Source organism: Plecotus auritus (genome assembly GCF_963455305.1).
Source record: "Plecotus auritus genome assembly, chromosome: 1".
Lineage (NCBI taxonomy): Eukaryota > Metazoa > Chordata > Mammalia > Chiroptera > Vespertilionidae > Plecotus > Plecotus auritus.
This window is the reverse complement of record NC_137770.1, coordinates 862254-881608: the sequence shown is the minus strand read 5'-3', so window position 1 is coordinate 881608 and position 19355 is coordinate 862254.

Sequence of the window (19355 nt, the reverse complement as noted above, 5' to 3'; positions counted from 1 at the left end):
GCCTGATCACCCTAACTGCTCCCCTGCTGGCCTGATCGCCCCTAGCCACCTCTGCCTCACCCCATACCAAGACCCAGGATTCCCTCCACCAGCCGGTCTCAGGCACCTGGGACCTGGGCTTCCCTCCCTCTGGCTGGCTGCAGGCACTCAGGACCTGGGCCCACTTTGCCTGGGCTGGCTGCAGCCGCAGGGGACCATGGGCGGGTGGCTTTGCCTGGGCCACAGCCACAGGAGCCCAGGACTGCTGGCAGGTCGCTTATCCCTCTCCAGGGGCGGAGCCACAGGAGCTGACATCTGGGACTGCAGGTTGTGTGGCTTGTCCCTCTCCTGGGCCACAGCCTGGCTCGTCCCCATTCTTCTCTCACAAGCTCATTTATGCCTGGCTGGTCCTCATTCCTCTCTCCCCATTGTTGAGTGTCTGAGCAGTTCAGGTGTGATGGTGTGAGGGCATGACAACCATTTGCATATTAGCTCTTTATTATATAGGATGATTTATTATATCTGTTCTTTCAAATCAGTGTTTTACATCAAGACTTTTTATAGTTAAACAAGAGGCCTGGTGCACGAATTTGTGCACCAGTGGGGTCTCGGCCTGGCTTGCGTGATCAGGCCGAAAGTGGCTCTCTGACATCCCCTGAGGGGTCCCGGATTGTAAGAGGGCAGAGGCCTGCCAAGAGACCCCACCAGTTCAGGATCAGCATTGGGAAAAGACACAGGAGGTTGGCCAGCCAGGGAGGGACCTCAGGAGTGCTGCAGGGTATGTCTGCCCATCTGGCTCAATCTCAATAGGCTGAACCCCAGCAGCAAGGAAACCTGCCGGTCAGAGCATCTGCCCTCTAGTGGTCAGTGCACGTCATAGCGAGCAGTTGAGCTGCCTTAGCATATCATTAGCATATTATGTTAATGATCAAATCTTCTGACCAAGGTCTCTAGATCCAACGAGAGGCTCTTCTGACTCCACAGTGCAGCTCAGCCCCACACAGCTCAGGGCCAAGCCAGCCAGCAGGACAGGAGCGTGGTGGACAGCGGGCACTGAGAATGCCGCATCCATTAGCGGCTAGGGTCCAAGGTCTAGAGAAGGGGCTGACGCATAAATGAATACACTAGACAAGAAATATAAATTTAGAAAGCCTGGGGGAGCCATGGGGAGACCTTACTCTATAGCGGAGAGGCTCGCTGAAACCCCGGACCCGTCACCTTTTATTTACTTGTACACACATTTGCCCTTTAGGAGTGCACACAGGCATATCCACGGTAAAGTTTGGTAAACAGTAAAGGATTATCAGGTTAGGGGTTTGCCTGCAGCCATTCGGCCCAAAGCAGGGCAATATTATGCTGATTTTCAGCCCTTACTGTATATCAAAGTCCATTGGCTTTCCAGTGGACTTCTTGTATAATTATGCTAACTACTTGTTGGTCTTCGCCTCCAGCAGGGCACCCTTCATGTGACCCCCAAAACTAGAGAAGAAGGACCCCAGGTGTTCAAGGTCATTGACTTGTCATCATACTCACAGCACTGAGAGTAGCTGACACCAGGCAGAGGCAGCTGACCCCCAGCAGCTCGGTCCAGATGTCCAGGACGACCACCAATACCCACACCAAGGGGCATGGGATGTGTATTATGCACGTAGCTGAACTCTCTGGAAGCACAGGAAAGGCCCTTCAGGAAGGCAGAGCTGCTTTGATGGAGCCAGGAAAGGAGACGCCCTCAGGGATTTTATTTGTTGAGGGGATGGGGGGAGGGGGATTCTGCTTCCAGGGGTTGTGTGGCTTCAACCTCTCAGTGACCAATGAAGAGGAGACCAATATTTCGCGTCAGATTCCAGAGGGGGGCAGATGGAGAAGAGGCAGGAATGAGCCATACGTTGTCAGCAGTCAAATGTAAATAATATAATGTCTGGCTACCTATTGCCCTTCACAATGTTAATAAATGACCAAATATGAAGTAAAGGGTCAGTACTGTGTGCCACAACCATGTCTACAGATAATGGGTGGAGAACTATTATACGTAAGACGATGTTGTGGATGAAGATGATCATGGTGGTGATGATGACAATGACCATGGACTGAGACAGGGGTCCTGATCCAATGGAATGAAGGCTCCTCATACAGACACACCGTCACCTTGGCTCCTGCAGTGAGGGGTGTCCAACTTTCCCTGTAGGTGTTGTGAGATTTCATAAATGGGACCCCAAAGAATGAGGCAGCTTGGGTGATTCAGGTGAGACCATGTGAATAATGACCCCACAGGTGTCTGAGTGCTAATCCTATTGGCCTGGGAAGGTGTCACCTTTGAGAACGGAGACACTGTGAGAATGTGCATGTAGGAAACAGGGGTCCCCTTCCCACCAGTGTGCAGTGACAGGTTCATTATTTCTCTTGATCCCTGCCTGTGTGACCTTTAACGCTTCTGCTTCAATCAACTCCTGCTCACCATTATTCAGGTATTTCCCATGATGATAGGAGCTGTCTCTATGATGCCTTGCACTTCCTTCTGGGTCTTCACTGGAGAAGACTTTAAACCCACATGTCCAGTAGCTCTTTGTCCATGAATATCAGGCACAGTTCTGTCATGTGACTCAAATCAAGTCCAGCTTCCTCCCCTCACCCAGGTCCATAGCCACGTCCAGATTTATGGGTAGTTTCCCAGCAGCGCTCCCCTCTGCTACCAGAACCCGCTCCAGTTCCTGTGGCTGCTGTAGCCAATCCACATGGACAGCGGAAGCCCAGCATTTTCTAGGGAGTTCTTTGTAAAATCACCCAAAACAGGTCCCATCAAAGAAAATAGGGATGAATTAAACATTAATAAAATAAACACATTTTCACCACCAAATATTCCATCAAGTAAATTTAATGACAAGCTTAGCAAGAGAATATCTCTCAAATCCTGTGCCTGATGGGGAATGTGTGCATTGCACATTAAGGTTGTGGTATGTTGTGGGGAGACCCCGGCACCCTCTGACCACAGTGAGCATCCTCAGGGACAGGGCAGAGGGAGGCTGGGATGAGGGGTTCCTGACAGGGTTGAAGCTCCCTTTTCTGTGAGAAAATGTTTGCTAGGAATTCTCCAATTCCCCTCCCTCTGAACCCCAACATCACTGATAACACTAGACTGAGAAATCAGGTCACATAACAGGCTGCCATATCACTTCAACATATGAAAGATTCTCAGTGGTGCACAGGCATAATCACTGCTTTTATTTCTAATCTGTTCTCCAGGTTAAAGCATGATTATCTCTGCTGTGATTATCTCTGCTCTGCAATATGCAATGGGCTTGCATAAGGGAAGAGTTTCACAGTGAGTTATAACACAATAAAAAGGTTCCAACATCAAGAATCAAGGGTCTCCCTTTTCCTTGTGCTTTGGTAGTAGTTACTCAGGTCAAAGTGAATACAGACCACAGATCCTCTACTTATAAGGGAAAGGCTGCCCCACATGCAAATTTCCATTCAAGCTCCAGGGTACATCCTCTGCTGGGCTGGGCAGGCTCACAGCTCTCTCCTCACTCAGGGCTGAGGTTTCTGGAAGGCAGAGCTGTGGTCTAGAAGAAGATGAGACTGCTGGGACTTCTCCTGTGCCTGCTGATAGCCGCCCAGGGTGAGGGTCTCAGGGGTCAGGCAGGGGTCATGGGGTGCCTGTGACTGCAGGTGACTGACAGGACTGATGCTCCTTGTCCCCAGGTGTCCTGTCCCAGGTGCAGCTGCAGGAGTCGGGCCCAGGACTGGTGAAGCCCTCACAGACGCTCTCTCTCACCTGCACTGTGTCTGGATTCTCTCTGACAAGCTATCATGTACACTGGATCCGCCAGGCTCCAGGAAAGGGGCTGGAGTGGGTCGGGGTTATGTGGAATTATGGAAGTACAGATTATAACCCAACACTAAAATCCCGCCTCAGCATCACTAGGGACACGTCCAAGAGCCAAGTTTACTTAACACTGAACAGCCTGAGAGCCGAGGACACGGCCGTGTATTACTGTGCGAGAGACACAGTGAGTTGAAGTCAGTATGAGCCCAGACACTAACCTCCCTGAGGATACAGCAGGGCTGGGCTGCAGGGACGCTCAGGACACCAGGGGGCGCTCAGGACCCACAGCACAGAGAGCAGCCACAGGAGCAGGGGCAGAGGGAGGTGGGAGGGAATTCCCTTCCTGTTGGGCACAGGGATTTCCTCTCAAGCTCTCAGCTGCCTCCAGGGAGGGCTCCTGCTCTTTCTCTGAGGCTCTAATTTCCTGCTTTCTCACTGCCGACCCCAGAGGAGGAGGGAATACTGCTGCTGGCAGATGACATATGGGCAGTGATGGGGACTCTCCTCACAACATGATACTGTACATAGAAAACCTGAAAGACTCAACCAAAAACCTACTGGATTTAAGAAACGAATTCGGTAATGTAGCAGGATAGGAAATTAACAGCCCAAAATCTATGGAACTTTTTACAACAATAACGAATTCTCAGAAAGGGGAACCAGACCAACAATCCCATTTAACACTGCATCAAAAACATTATGATACTTCAGAATAAACTGAGCCAAGCAGGTAAAAGACTTGTACTCAGAAAAACACAGGAGGTTGAATAAAGAGATAGAGGAAGACTTAAACAAGTGAAAAAGTATACTGTGATCATGGATTAGTAGAATTAACATCATTAAAACGTCCATATTACCCATAGCACTCTACAGATTCAATGTAATCCCTATTAAAATAACAACAGCATATTTCACAGATCTACAACAAATACTCCAAAAATTTATATGGAACCGAAAAAGATCCCAAGTAGCCACAGCCATCTTGAGAAAGAAGAAGAACGGTGGAGGGATCACAATACCAGATATCGAATTATACTCCAAAGCCATAGTAATCAAAACAGCCTGGCACTGGCACTAGAACAGGCATATACATCCATGGAAGAGAACAGAGAACCCAGATTCTACCCAAGCCATTAGGCTTAATTAATATTTGACAAAGGAGGCAAAAGCATACAATGGAGTCAAAACCGTCCTTCAATAAATATTGTTGGGAAAATTGGACAGATAAATGACCAACAAAATGAAACAATACACAAACATACACCATACACAGGAGTAAACTCAAAATGGTTAAAAACTTAAATGTAAGTAGGGAAACCATAAAAATCCTAGAAGAAACCATAGGCAGCAATATCTCAGACATCTCTCATAGCAATGTGTTTGCAGACACATCTCCCAGGACAAAGGAAACTAAGGAGAAAATAAACAAGTGGGGATACATCAGAATAAAAAGTGTCTGCACATTAAAGAAACCATCCACAAAATGAAAAGGGAGCCCACAGTCTGGGAGAACATATTTGGCAAGGACACATGTGATGAAGGGTTAATATCCAAAATGTATAAGAAACCCATACAACTTAACCAAAGGAAGACAAACAATCCAATTTAAAAATGGACAAAGGACCTAAATTCACACTTCTCCAAAGGGAACATACAGACGGCCAAGAGACATAGAAAAATGCTCAGAGTCGGTGACCATCAGAGAGATGCAAATTAAAGGACAGTGAGGTATCAGCTCACACCTGTCAGAATGGCGACCATCAACAAATCAACAAATGACAAGTGCTGGTGAGGGTGTGGAGCAAAGGGAACCCTCCTACTCTGCTGGTGGGAAGGCAGGCAGGTGCAGCCACTATGAACACAGTATGGAGTATCCTCAAAAAATTAAAGATGGAACTGCCATTTCACCCAGTGATCCCACTTTTAGGAATATAGGTTAAGGGACCCCCAAAACCAATCAGAAACAATGGATGCACCCCTATGTTCATAACAGCACAACTTGCAATAGCTAAGATCTGGAAACAGCCCAAGTGCCCATGAGTAGCTGAGTGGATAAAAAGCTGTGGTACATTTATGCCACACAATACTATGCAGCAGTAAAAGAGAAGGATCTCTTACCCTTTGGGACAGCATGGAGGGACTTGGAGAGTATCATGTTAAGAGAAATAAGCCAGTCAGAGAAAGACAAGTGTCACATGATCTCACCCATATGTGGAACCTAATGAACAAAATAAACTGACGAAGAGAATGGATCCAGAGACCTGGAAGCATGGAGCAGACTGGGGAATCTCAGAGGGAAGTCGTGGTAGGGTGGGTGGGTGGGAAGAGGTCAATGAACAAACTCGTAAGCATAGAGGCTTAATACAGGGACACAGACAATAGGATGGTGAAGCCCTGGGGTGTCAATGGGGTTGAAGGTGTCAATGGGGTTGAAAGGGGACATGAGTAATTCTTTCAACAATAAAGGTATAATTTAAAGAAAAAAGAATTAGGACTTGGACCCTAAGACACCCACTGAACATGGTCCCTGTGTCACCATCTTCTCTCAGGTGGGGTCAAGACCTCAGCTATGAAATACTCTGCCTCATGAATATGCAAAAGAGAGGAGGCAGAGGAGGTTAAATATGGGTAAGTCTGTGTCATGAGGGCATCACCCACAGCCACACCCTCCCCTACAGAAGTGCTAACAGCACAGCCCTCACCATGCACTGGAGCTGGAGAACCCTCCTCCTGGTGGCCATGGCGACAGGTAAGGGGCTCCCGTCCTGGTTAAGGAGGGTCCAGGGAGAGTCCAGGGGGATTCCACTCACTCCTGTCTCCTCCCACAGGTGTCCACCCCCAGGTGCAGCTGGTGCAGTCTGGGGCTGAGGTGAGGAAGCCTGGGGCCTCCGTGAAGGTCTCCTGCAAGGCTTCTGGATACACCTTCACCGACTACTACATGCACTGGGTGCGACAGGCCCCAGGACAGGGGCTTGAGTGGGTGGGGTGGGTTTACCCTAATAATGGAAACACAAACTATGCACAGAAGTTCCAAGGCAGAGTCTCCATGACCGCAGACACGTCCACGAGCACAGCCTACATGGAGCTCAGCAGCCTGAGAGCCGAGGACACGGCCGTGTATTACTGTGCAAGACACAGTGAGGGGAAGTCAGTGTGAGCCCAGACACTAACCTCCCTGAGGAGACAGCAGGGCTGGGCTGTAGGGAGCGTCCAGGACACCAGGGGGCGCTCAGGACCAGCACTGGGCCCTGAACAGGAGCAAGTGGAGAGGTAAGAAAGACACCATTTCCTGCTCCATCTTAAAATAGTTTTAATCTGAGGCTCAGCCACAGAGCTCACAGGAAGCCCTGTCCTAGGTCTAGTTTTAGGGATTGTGTTTGTGAACAAAAAGGGGGCTCTGTCCTAAATCTGACAAAACTCAGTGACTGACAGGACCCTCACAGGAGGCCCTGATCACACATTCCTACCTGGGCAGACCTGGTGGGTGGGCACGCCCCAGGCCTATGACTTCTTTACTAAAAGGCTCCTCTTTGCCTGAAGCACCCCGTCCATGGTTCCCGTGCATCTGGGTTAACACACCTGTGACATCAGCATGACCACCCTCAGGAGAGCACCTCCTGTTCACTCTCCTGTCACCCAGTCCCGCCTTGCTCTCTCCCACCTCCATGTCACTCCTCACCTTCCGTCCTTAACATCAAATGCACAAACACAGCTGCAAACGGTTATTCTTCGGAGCATTGGATGTCTTGCTCCCCAACAGTTGTCGTCAGTTTGGCTGAAATAAAATATTATAAACATGCTCTCCATGTTTGGACATTTCTTACATCAACGTGTTGTCTCTTCTTCGTTTACCACACATGTTCACACACGTTCCTCCCGTGTGGAGAGGGAGGTGCACACAATCATAAAACCTGCTGCCTCCACACGATGGTGGTGGTGACTCTAAAGAGTTCCCACCCGTTGGTGTGGGGATGACGCTCCAACCACTGAGCCCACCAGCCAGCTCCATGTGTAAATGATGGAAACTCTCCCCTGTGAGAGGCTGGGAACAGGGCTTGTGCACACGACCAGCAGAGAAGTGGAGGGAAATGTGTGCTTTCGGGAGGCAGCTGTGTGCTTGTGAGAGTGGCAGCAGGTTAGAGACGGAGGCTGCGCCCACAGCGTCCAGCCCAGCCTCTCCTGCCTCCTCACAGGCACATGTTAGAGTTTGTGGATGATCTGATTCTGGAAAATAACAAGGAGAATCTTTCAGTCTCAAAATTAAAGTATCATCCAATGCAAGTTCTTATTCCCAAATTCCAGAAAGCAACATGGCCCATGACGGGTGAAGGGGAGTGAGAGAAAGCCCCATCCACGCGCCTCTGGGGCACCACCCCTGGGTCATCATCAAACCCTGAGAAAGGAGGACTCTCAATCCTGGAAGCTGCCCCGAAAGGAATGGGGTCAGGGTGACGGGTCTCAGGAAAGGAGGGAGGGAGGCGGATCAGGATGGGAACCCTTGAGGCCAGCATCCTGGAGTCCTTTCCCATCTGGGGTCGCCCCTAGGATGACAAGGTCAGGCATGCAGCCCAGGGTCACAGCTGCACCTTATATGCAGACTCCATGCAAATGGGGCTCTCCTCCTGCTCATAAAAGGGGGCCCTTGCCCGGCATGTTGGGGAGACACCCAGAACCCAAGCGCCTGAGACAGGACCCCAGCAGCTCCACCATGGACTTGGTGCCAAGCTGCGTTTTCCTCCTGATCATTTCTCAAGGTCATTCTCAGGAGTGGGGAGCACTGAGACCTGTGCCTGTGCCTGTGTGTGCTTCCATGTGATTCTAAGTCCCCCTGTGTCTCTGTGTTTGCAGGTGTCCAGTGTGAGGTGCAGCTGGTGGAGTCTGGGGGAGGCCTGGTGCAGCCTGGGGGGTCTCTGAGACTCTCCTGTGCAGCCTCTGGATTCACCTTCAGTAGCTACTGGATGAGTTGGGTCCGCCAGGCTCCAGGGAAGGGGCTGGAGTGGGTCTCATATATTGATTGGAGTAGTGGTTACATATACTACGCCGACTCTGTGAAGGGCCGCTTCACCATCTCCAGAGACAACGCCAAGAACACGCTGTACCTGCAAATGAGCAGCCTGAGAGCCGAGGACACGGCCGTGTATTACTGTGCCAGAGACACAGTGAGGGGAAGTCAGTGTGAGCCCAGACACTAACCTCCCTGAGGAGACAGCAGAGCTGGGCTGCAGGGAGCATCCAGGACACCAGGGGTCGCTCAGGACCCACAGCACAGAGAACAGCCCCAGCTGCAGGGGCAGAGGGAGGTGGGAGGGAAGGGCTTTCCTGTTGGGCACAGGGATTTCCTCTCAAGTTCTCAGCTGCCTCCAGGGAGGGCTCTTCCTTCTCATGTTCTCACAGCAGACAACAGTGAAGAAGGGGCAATGTGTTTGCAGGTGACGAATTTGCAATGACGGGGACTCTCCTTCACCAAGTCTTGTATTTTATGTTTCTCTTTCTCTACAAGGAGATCATCCTCAGGGCTCTGGTCGTCCTGGGTTTGGGAAACGTTCCCACCAAGAGAGACCCCAGCACTGCCCAGGCCCCTGTGTGCTGACCTCAGGCCCCTGCCCCCACCTTTCCCTCTCACAGGCTCACCTGTCCCCACCTTTCCCTCTCACAGGTCCACCTGAGTTGGAAGTCGCCCATTGTCCTCACTAGCAGAGGGGTGTGGACAAAGAACCAGGACGGTTGGTCAACCTTGAAGCTCTGAAAGGTCAGAGCCAACCACCCACTGTCTAGTTGAGGCAATGGTAGCTAAAGCAACCTCCACCTTTTAATCTTATGTGAATCCTTGCTGATTCGATATTACTGGAATTGCCTGCCTAGAGCTATGGGTGGATCCCAAACCTTAATAAAAGGGATCTCAAGGCCAGAGCAAAGTGAAGTCCTGCTCCTTGAGTTGGGCTCCTGCCTGGCCCCCAATATTTCCAAATTAATATTTTCAAGTCTCTTCATTTGTGTGCGGCCTCCTCCAGAGCCCAAACCCTGAACCTGAACCCTGAACCACGCGGGACGTGAAGAGGAGTTCACTACAAACCTGCCCACACATTTCCCTCTCACAGGCACACCTGCCCCCACCTTTCCCTCTCACAGACCCACTTGCCCCCACCTTTTTCTCTGACAGGCCCACCTGTCCCCACCTTTCCCTCTCACAGACCCACTTGCCCCCACCTTTCCCTCTCACAGGCCCACCTGTCCCCACCTTACCCTCTCACAGGTTCACCTGTCCCCACCTTTCCCTCTCACAGGCTCACCAGTCCCCACCTTTCCCTCTCACAGACCCACCTGTCCCCACCTTTTTCTCTGACAGGCCCAACTGTCCCCACCTTTCCCTCTCACAGGCCCACCTGCCCCCACCTTTCCCTCTCACACGCCCACCTGTCCCCACCTTTCCCTCTCACAGGCCCACCTGTCCCCACCTTTCCCTCTCACACGCCCACCTGGGCCATCACAACCAGGATCATCCCCCAGGACCTCCCACCACAGCGCTCCGTCCTCCCTACCTGTTGGATGAAACACACAAGGGCTTTAATCTAACAGAAAGGAGTGGCTAGAACTGGTCTGTATTTTGAATTTGTAGAGGTTAAGAAAGTAACAACATCTGCAATGAATAATACATGGAGTAAGACTCACACTGCAGATTAAACATACATGAACTTCAAGAAGTCTAAGGAAACTCTCCAAATTGGAACACAGAATAAATTTTCCACAAAATAGCCAAGTGTCAGGAATGTAAGAGACAATAAAGTAGTCAAATATCTATAATAATAAAAGCATAATATGCAAATAGACAGAACAACGGAACAGCAGAACATCCGTCCAGACGACCTTCCAGAAGACCACGCTATGCCACGCACTGGCACCAGGCCAACCAATGGGGAAGCAATGTGATTGGATGGTGGGCCCCACCATTGCCCATGATCGCCCTGCAGAGGGAGGCCCAGGCCACCCTCTGTGGGGCAATTGAAGGGGGGGGAGACTCTGCCATCAATCACCCTGCAGAAGGCTGGCTGAGGGACCCTACCCGTGAACAAATCTGTGCACTGGGCCTCTAGTATATACATGTAATAGGAATCCCAGAAAGAGGAGAGAGGGGGCCCCAAGAAAAATGTTTGAAGGAATCATTGCAAATAGTTTTTCAGAATTTGATGTAAACTATAAAGAGATCTAAGAACACCAAAGTACTGCAAGAAGAAATGAAAATAAACAACATTAAGTCATGGCACATTGAAGTCAAACTGGTGAAAAAGATAAAATGCCTAAGGGCAGCAAAGAAAAAAACCACACCTGAGTCAAGAAACAAGATTAATAATAACATCAAAGGTCACATGAAAAACTACCAAAACCAGAAGACAATGCAGTGACAACTCAAAGAGCTGAAGGAACGTTAAAGGAACATCAACATAGAATTCTAAACTAATAGAATATCTATTTCAAAACTGGATGAAATAAAATTACAAAATATCAATTTTGTTTGATGCAGCTAGAGCAGTGCTTGGAGGGAAATGGACAGCATTAAATGCTTATGTTAGAAAAGAATGAAGATCTTTAAAGCGATCATCTAAGCCAGTGGTTGGCAAACTCATTAGTCAACAGAGCCAAATATCAACAGTACAACGATTGAAATTTCTTTTGAGAGCCAAAAACCGACTTCTGCGCATGGGCCACGAAGTTTCAATCGCACTGTACTTGCACGCCTGCACGTGGTATTTTGTGGAAGAGCCACACTCAAGGGGCCAAAGAGCCGCATGTGGCTCGCGAGCCACAGTTTGCCAAACACTGATCTAAGCCTCCACTTTAAAAAATTGGAAAAGGGTGAGAACCAATTTGAAGGCAGAGGTAAATGCATGTTCCCGCTGCCTCCCACAACCACATGAAATGCACAACTAAGATAGAGAACAACCATCTTTCGGGACTAGGGAGGTAAAGAAGAAAGCACACCGAGACTGGTAGGAAGGGTGGAGGTGGGAGCAGGCTGGTCCGACACCCACATGTGGCATGTTTTCAATTGGCAGAGATATCTCAGCTCTGGGGGCCTCCTGTGAGAAGCAAAGTGTCCCAGCCCCACACCAGACCCCCAAACCAGGGATCCAGAGCTGGGAAGGGAGGTCCTCAGAACTTCAGGATGTAAAAACCAGCAATGATTGTCGCTGAGGGAAATGGAGGCAGCTGGAGATCCAAGCTGTTCCTCTTAAAGGGCCAGCACAGAAACTGACAGGGTCCCGCCTCCTCTGAGCTCCAAGGAGAAGATGGTGGAATTGGAGGATCCAGGGACATATGGGGAAGACCTGGGTATTCCAGCATTAGGGCAGGAAGGTGGGGTGGCTTTCTCCCAGACAGGGCTGCTCCCAGGGTTCTTTGATTCTGTGCTGGGACCTCCCCCATCGCATAGCTGCCTTGAAGCCATATCTGAGGTTCCATCAGTGTGGCTTCCACAGTTTGCTCTGCCCTGCTGATTCCCTGAGAACCCACCCCATCCAAATTGCAGCCCCACCCAAGGTGTTTGCAGCAGCCTTTCCATGTGATTGGCTTGTCCTGGCTCAGGCTTCAGACGCCCCTAAAATCTCTCAAACAAGCAGCAGCTGGCATCAGCGTGCCCCAAACCTATCAATAAGAGACCCAAGACTGGCACTAGCACCAGCCTGCCTTGCTTCACAACTTGTCCTCACCTGGGCACTTCCATGCCCAATACAAGTAGCAGCCATCTGCAGATCCCCCTGTAGGTCCTGCTTGGTGGTGTTGTGGAGCGAATGCGAGTGAATGACCACTGGAGTTCAGACCAAATTAAAATTTAGGGAGCCTTTATTAGCCGGCCAGCTGGCCGGCCAGTCAGCCAATGACTGCTCTGCCTTTCTCCACGCAGGGAGCCCAGAGAGCAGCCCCTACCCTTTGTGCAGGACCACTTTTAAGCACATTAACCACATCCTGTTTTTGCAGAGCAAGTAACCCAAGACAAAACATTTTTTCCTAAGCAATGTCAGGATCATGCCATTGACGACCATGTTATTCACAGGGTCATCCTGTTCTTCAGAAAGCTGACAGTGTTCTATGACAGAAGGCCTACGTGCTGGGAAGGGGCCATGAGACCGTATCTCAAGGCCTAGCCTGGTGTCAGCGCTGACAACTCTATCTGGGGCATAGTCCACGGCCTCTCTGGAATGGTAGTAGTAAGCATGCTCAAAAATTCCCACTCTCCAACAGGTGGCCCCAGGCAGTGGCTGACTTTGCATCTTCCAGGAGGACCTAGAGCCAGTGCACCCAGTGGACAGTTTCAGACCACACCAGATTACAACTCCACACATTCAGGAAAAGGAGGAGAAGGAGAAAGAAGAGGGGCGAAAGGAGGAGGAAGACGAAGAGGAGGAGGAGGAGGAGGAGAAGGAGGTGGAGCAGGAGGATCAGGAAAAGGAAGAAAGAGGAAGAAGAAGAAAGAGGAGGAGGAGGACGAGGAGAAGAAGAAGAAGGAGGAGGAGAAGGAGGAGGAGGAGGAGGAGGGGGAGAAGGAGGAGGAGGAAGAGGAGGAGGAGGAGGAGATATGACAGAGGATTAGCCAGTTTGGGTCAGTGGATAGAACATTGGCCTGGTCACAGTAGGGTTCCAGGTTTGAATCTGGTCAGGGGCACATGCCAGGATTTCGGGCTTGCAGAAGGTGGCTGATCAGTGATTCTCTGTCATCATTGATGTTTCTCCCTCTCTCTCTCTCTCTCTCTCCCCCCTCCCTCTTTCTCTCTCTCTCTCTTTCCCTTCCTCTCTGAAATCAATAAAAATATAAAAATAAATAAAAATAAAATATGTGAACAAAATAATGGCAATTATTACATATGTATAAACAATTAAATCTAAGAACCAAAATAAACAAATAAAGTATCTAATTAACTTATAAATAAAATAGAACCTGGTGCATGGAAACATGGAACAGAATGACCAAACTCAGAGGGAAGAGGTAGGGGAGAGTGGAAAGGGATGAAACAAAGAACTCATATGCATATGCATGACCTACGGACACAGACAGGAGGGTGGTGAAGGCAGGGGTGGGGCACGAATGGGGTGTAAGGTTGATATGGGGGTAAAAAGGGGGACATCAGTAATACTCTCAACAGCAAATTTTTTTTAAAGAAAGAAATTAGAAAAGAATGATCAAAATCACCTAAAATCAAGCAGAAGGAAGGGAAAATAAAAGTGAACAGAGATTAATGAAATCAACAGACAAAAATGATAAAAAACCAATGATGCCAACAGCTGAATCTTTGAAAAGATCAATAAAACTAACTCAATGCTAACAAGACTGACAAAGACACAAATGACCAATGTCAGAAATTTATTAGGAGATATGAACACGTTCTCCATGCATTCTTATGAGACCGGCATTCTTTGTGCAGTCAGTACAGAGAAAGAGTAAACTACAGACCGAAATCTCTTGTTAACATATTTACTAAAATCCTCATCAGAAGATGAGCCAATCCTACCAGCAATATAATAAAATTATACTACACCATGACCAAGCAGGAATTATCCCAACAATTCAAAGCTGATTTGACATTTTTACATCAACCAATGTAATCCACCAGGTCAACTGGGTAGAGAAGAGAAGTCACATGGTCATTAAAATCGACACAGAAAAGTGTGTGACAAAGCATAGCACTCATTCATGATCACACGCTTAGGGCACGGGGGATAAAGGCCCTTCCTCACTCTGATCCTGGGACTCCTGTAGCTACTATCATACTTGATTGTGGGGAGTTAAATGATCCCCTCAGATGGGGACAAGGTCAGAAAGGTCCACTCTCACCACTTCTATTCACATTGTACTTGACGCTTTAACAAGGGCAAGAAGACAAGAAAAGTGCATGGAGACATTCCGATGTGAACCAACATACAAGGCGTCCCTCATTGCAGGGGACATGTTCATCTGTGAAGAGAAATGAGAAGAATCTGCTTCAGCATCACGGGTGAGTGTACAGAAACAGGGCTATTTGAGACGTATCCTCACGGCAGTGGCGCTGCCCATGTGGGGCTGGCAAAGCAGCAGATAAGGGGACGGAACTGAGTTCTTGTGGGAAACCATCCCCAGAAACACAGCTTCTCCCAGAGGTGCAGCCTCCAGGAGGAACTGGGCAGCACACTGGTCCCCAGAGTTCACCCTAAATCCCCTGCTGACTGGAAGGGCCACGCGTGTTTGCTCACTGAGCTGAGCCCATGGAACAGGACATCTCCCTCCTCTTTAGGACAGGAAGTAGGTTTGCACTGGGAGCCAGGAGCCCCCTGAAGCCTGGCTGCCCCCTTCCTCCCACAGAAGCGGGGAGAGGCGTGCCCCCTAGAGGTCACACTTCAGAGTGGGTTCCCAGGTCCCCAGAAAGCACGCTGGGAGTGAAGCTGGGGAGGCGCTCAGTGAGCTTTTAAACTGACATTGAACCCCACATGCATGTTGAGGGGAAGGGGGGCGGAAGTCCCTGTCTCTTCCTGGCACCTGGGAAAACGGACTTTTCCTCATTTAGGTTTGTATTCCCTCAGCCTCACGGAGCCCTGACCAGCTGGCTCAGGCGGGTCCCCCACAGCGAGGCCCAGCATCCGCCTGCAGGAGAGGGGGTCTGGGTGGTTCTTGGTCTTAAAGTCTCTGGAGAGAGGTTCTGGCCAGCTCCCCATGCACCCCTGTATCCAGGCCCGTGGGGCTGCCCTTCTGGGGGCCTCTCCATCCTGGTTCCCCTGGTTCTGGCAACACAGACAACCCCCAGGTCTTCTGTTCCCTGGCAGGACCCCGGCTGCCTGCATGCAGGGCGGGGCCTCCCAAGTATTAACTAGACATGGGGGGAGGGGGCCTACCCATGTGGCTCAGTGGATAGAGCCTCAGCCTGCGGAATGAGGAGTCTCGGGTTTGATTCCTGTCAAGGGCACGGACCTCCATTGCAAGCTCCATCCCTGCCTGCAAGAGGCACCTACTCACTGTGTCTCTATGGGCTCCCCCTCTCCCCTCCCTTCCACTTTCCCTAAAAATAAGAGAGAAATATCCTCGGGTGAGGATGAACACAACAAACTGAATAAAGGAATCTTATTTTTTAAATAGAAAGAAGGAAAGAAATGATAAGAGGTCACCCCAGAGCTCAGCGGGCTTTGCTCATTGGTTGAGCTTCGATCTATGAACCTAGAGGTCAGGGTTGGAGTCCAGGTCAGGGCACTTGCCTGGGCTGCTGCCTGGACCCCCAGTGGGGGGCGTGCAGGAGGCAATGGATCATTGATTCTCTCTCATCACTGATGTTTCTATCTCCCTCCCCTCCTTTCCTCTCTGAAATCAATAAAAATATATTTTAAAATAGGAATAAAAAATGGAAAGGAAGAGAGAAGGAAGGCTTCATGGTGTCTGACCTGCCCATGCCTCCCCCTCCCAGCGTGATCGCACTTTCCAAGTGGTGGTGGCCGCCTTCCCAGAGGAACAAGGGACCACAGTCCCAGATTGCTGAGTCCGTCTGTCCTCACCCGGGGCTGTGGGAGGATGGACACAGGTGGCCGCTCTCCTCTGAGACTGGAGGTGCTCACCTGTCCCCAAGGACGACGTGGTGCCTCAACTCTCTCCCCAGCGTTTTGCTTCCAAGAGCCAACATATTCCTTTTTTATCTTTTTTCATCCTCACCCAAGGATATTGTTCCATTGCTTTTCAGAGAGAGAGAGGAAGGGAGGGAAAGGGAAGAGAGAAACATTGATGTGAGAGAAACACATCAATTGGGTGCCTCCTGCACATGCCCTCACCAGGGCCAGGGCCAGGGAGGAGCCCGCAACCCAGGAACGTGCCCTTGACCAGAATCAAACCTGAGACCCTTTGGTTCCCAGGGGTATGTGCTATCCACTGAGCGAAACTGGCCAGCGCAAAGACTCAATTTTATTTATTTATTTATTTATTTATTTATTTATTTATTTATTTATTTATATTTAATAATTTTTTTATTGAAAGTGTGACATATGTCCACTTTTTCCCACCATTGACTCCAGCCAGCCAGCCCCCACCACCTGCCAGGGCTCCATGTGTAAATGATGGAAACTCTCCCCTGTGAGAGGCTGGGAACAGGGCTTGTGCACACGCACAGCAGGGAAGTGGAGGGAATTGTGTGCTTTCGGGAGGCAGCTGTGTGCTTGTGAGAGTGGCAGCAGGTTAGAGACGGAGGCTGCGGCCACAGCGTCCAGCCCAGCCTCTCCTGCCTCCTCACAGGCACATGTTAGAGTTTGTGGATGATCTGATTGTGGAAAATACATGGAGAACCTTTCAGTCTCAAAATAAAAGCATCATTCAATGCAAATTCTTATTCCCAAACCCCAGAAAGCAACATGGCCCTCAGCGGGTGAAGGGGAGCAGAGGAAGTCCCATCCACGCGCCTCTGGGGGAGCACCCCTGGGTCCTCATCAAAACCCCGAGGAAGGAGGACTCTCAATCTTGGAAACTGCCCCCAAAGGAATGGGGTCAGGGTGACGGGTCTCAGAAAAGGAGGGGGGGAGGGCGGGTCAGGACGGGACCCCCTTGAGGCCAGCATCCTTGAGTCCTTTCCCATCTGGGGTCACCCCTAGGATAACAAGGTCAGGCATGCTGCCCAGGGTCACAGCTGCACCTTATATGCAGACTCCATGCATATGGGACTCCCCTCCTGCTCATAAAAGGGGGCCCTTGCCCGGCATGTTGGGAAGACACCCAGAACCCAAGTGCCTGAGACAGGACCCCAGCGGCTCCGCCATGGACTTGGTGCCAAGCTGCCTTTTCCTCCTGATCATTTCTCAAGGTCATTCTCAGGAGTGGGGAGCGCTGAGACATGTGCCTGTGCCTGTTTGTGCTTCCATGTGACTCTAAGTCCCCCTGTGTCTCTGTGTTTGCAGGTGTCCAGTGTGAGGTGCAGCTGGTGGAGTCTGGGGGAGGCCTGTTGCAGCCTGGGGGGTCTTTGGGACTCTCCTGTGCAGCCTCTGGATTCACCTTCAGTAGCTACTACATGCACTGGGTCCGCCAGGCTCCAGTGAAGGGGCTGGAGTGGGTTGCATACCAGTACATTAGTAGTGATGGTAGAAGTTACATAAACTACGCCGACTCTGTGAAGGGCCGCTTCACCATCTCCAGAGACAACGCCAAGAACATGCTGTACCTGCAAATGAGCAGCCTAAGAACCGAGGACACAGCCCTGTATTACTGTGCAAGAGACACAGTGAGGGGAAGTCAGTGTGAGCCCAGACACTAACCTCCCTGAGTAGAAAGCAGGGCTGGGCTGCAGGAGGATCTGTGACCACCAGGGGTCGCGGAGGGTCTTTGAACACAAGGACCATCCCAGCAGCAGGTGCAGTTGGAGGTCTGGGCTGGTTCCTGTGTGGTTTCCTCCTCATGTCAGTTTCCCTCAGGGAACCTCTGGGTCCTGATTCTGCACTTACCTCTGACGTCTGAGGGAGAAAGTCTGTTATAAACAGAAACAACTTCCTCACATGGACAAACCGCAGAGTCTTAGCAGGCAATCCTGTGCCAAGTACCAGGTAATGATCAAATCTTCTGACCCAGGTCACCTAGATCCAATGAGAGGCTCCTCTGACTCCACAGGGCAGCTCAGCCCCACACAGCTCAGGGCCAAGCCAGCCAGCAGGACAGGAGCGTGGTGGACAGCGGGCACTGTGAATGGCCCATCCATTAGGGGCTAGGGTTCAAGGTCTAGAGAAGGGGCTGATGCATAAATGAATACACTAGACAAGAAATATAAATTTAGAAAGCCTTGGGGAGCCATGGGGAGACCTTACTCTATAGCGGAGAGGCTCCCTGAAACCCCGCACCCATCATCTTTTATTTACTTGTACACACATTTGCCCTTTAGGAGTGCACACAGGCATATCCATGGTAAAGTTTGGTAAACAGTAAAAGATTATCAGGTTAGGGGATTGCCTTCAGCCATTCGGCCCAAAGCAGGGCAATATTATGCTGATTTTCAGCCCTTACTGTATATCAAGGTCCATTGCCTTTCCAGTGGACTTCTTGTATAATTATGCTAACTACTTGTTGGTCTTCGCCTCCAGCAGGGCACCGTCATGTGACCCCAAAACTAGAGAAGGACCCCAGGTGTTCAAGGTCATTGACTTGTCATCATACTCACAGCACTGAGAGTAGCTGACACCAGGCAGAGGCAGCTGACCCCCAGCAGCTCGGTCCAGATGTCCAGGACGACCACCAATACCCACACCAAGGGGCATGGGATGTGTATTATGCACGTAGCTGAGCTCTCTGGAAGCACAGGAAAGGCCCTTCAGGAAGGCAGAGCTGCTTTGATGGAGCCAGGAAAGGAGACTCCCTCAGGGATTTTATTTGTTGAGGGGATGGGGGAGGGGGGCGATTCTGCTTCCAGGGGCTGTGTGGCTTCAACCTCTTAGTGACCAATGAAGAGGAGGCCAATATTTCGGGTCAGATTCCCGTGGGGGGCAGATTGAGAAGAGGCAGGAATGAGCCATATGTTGTCAGCAGTCGAATGTAAATAATATAATGTCTGGCTACCTATTGCCCTTAACAATG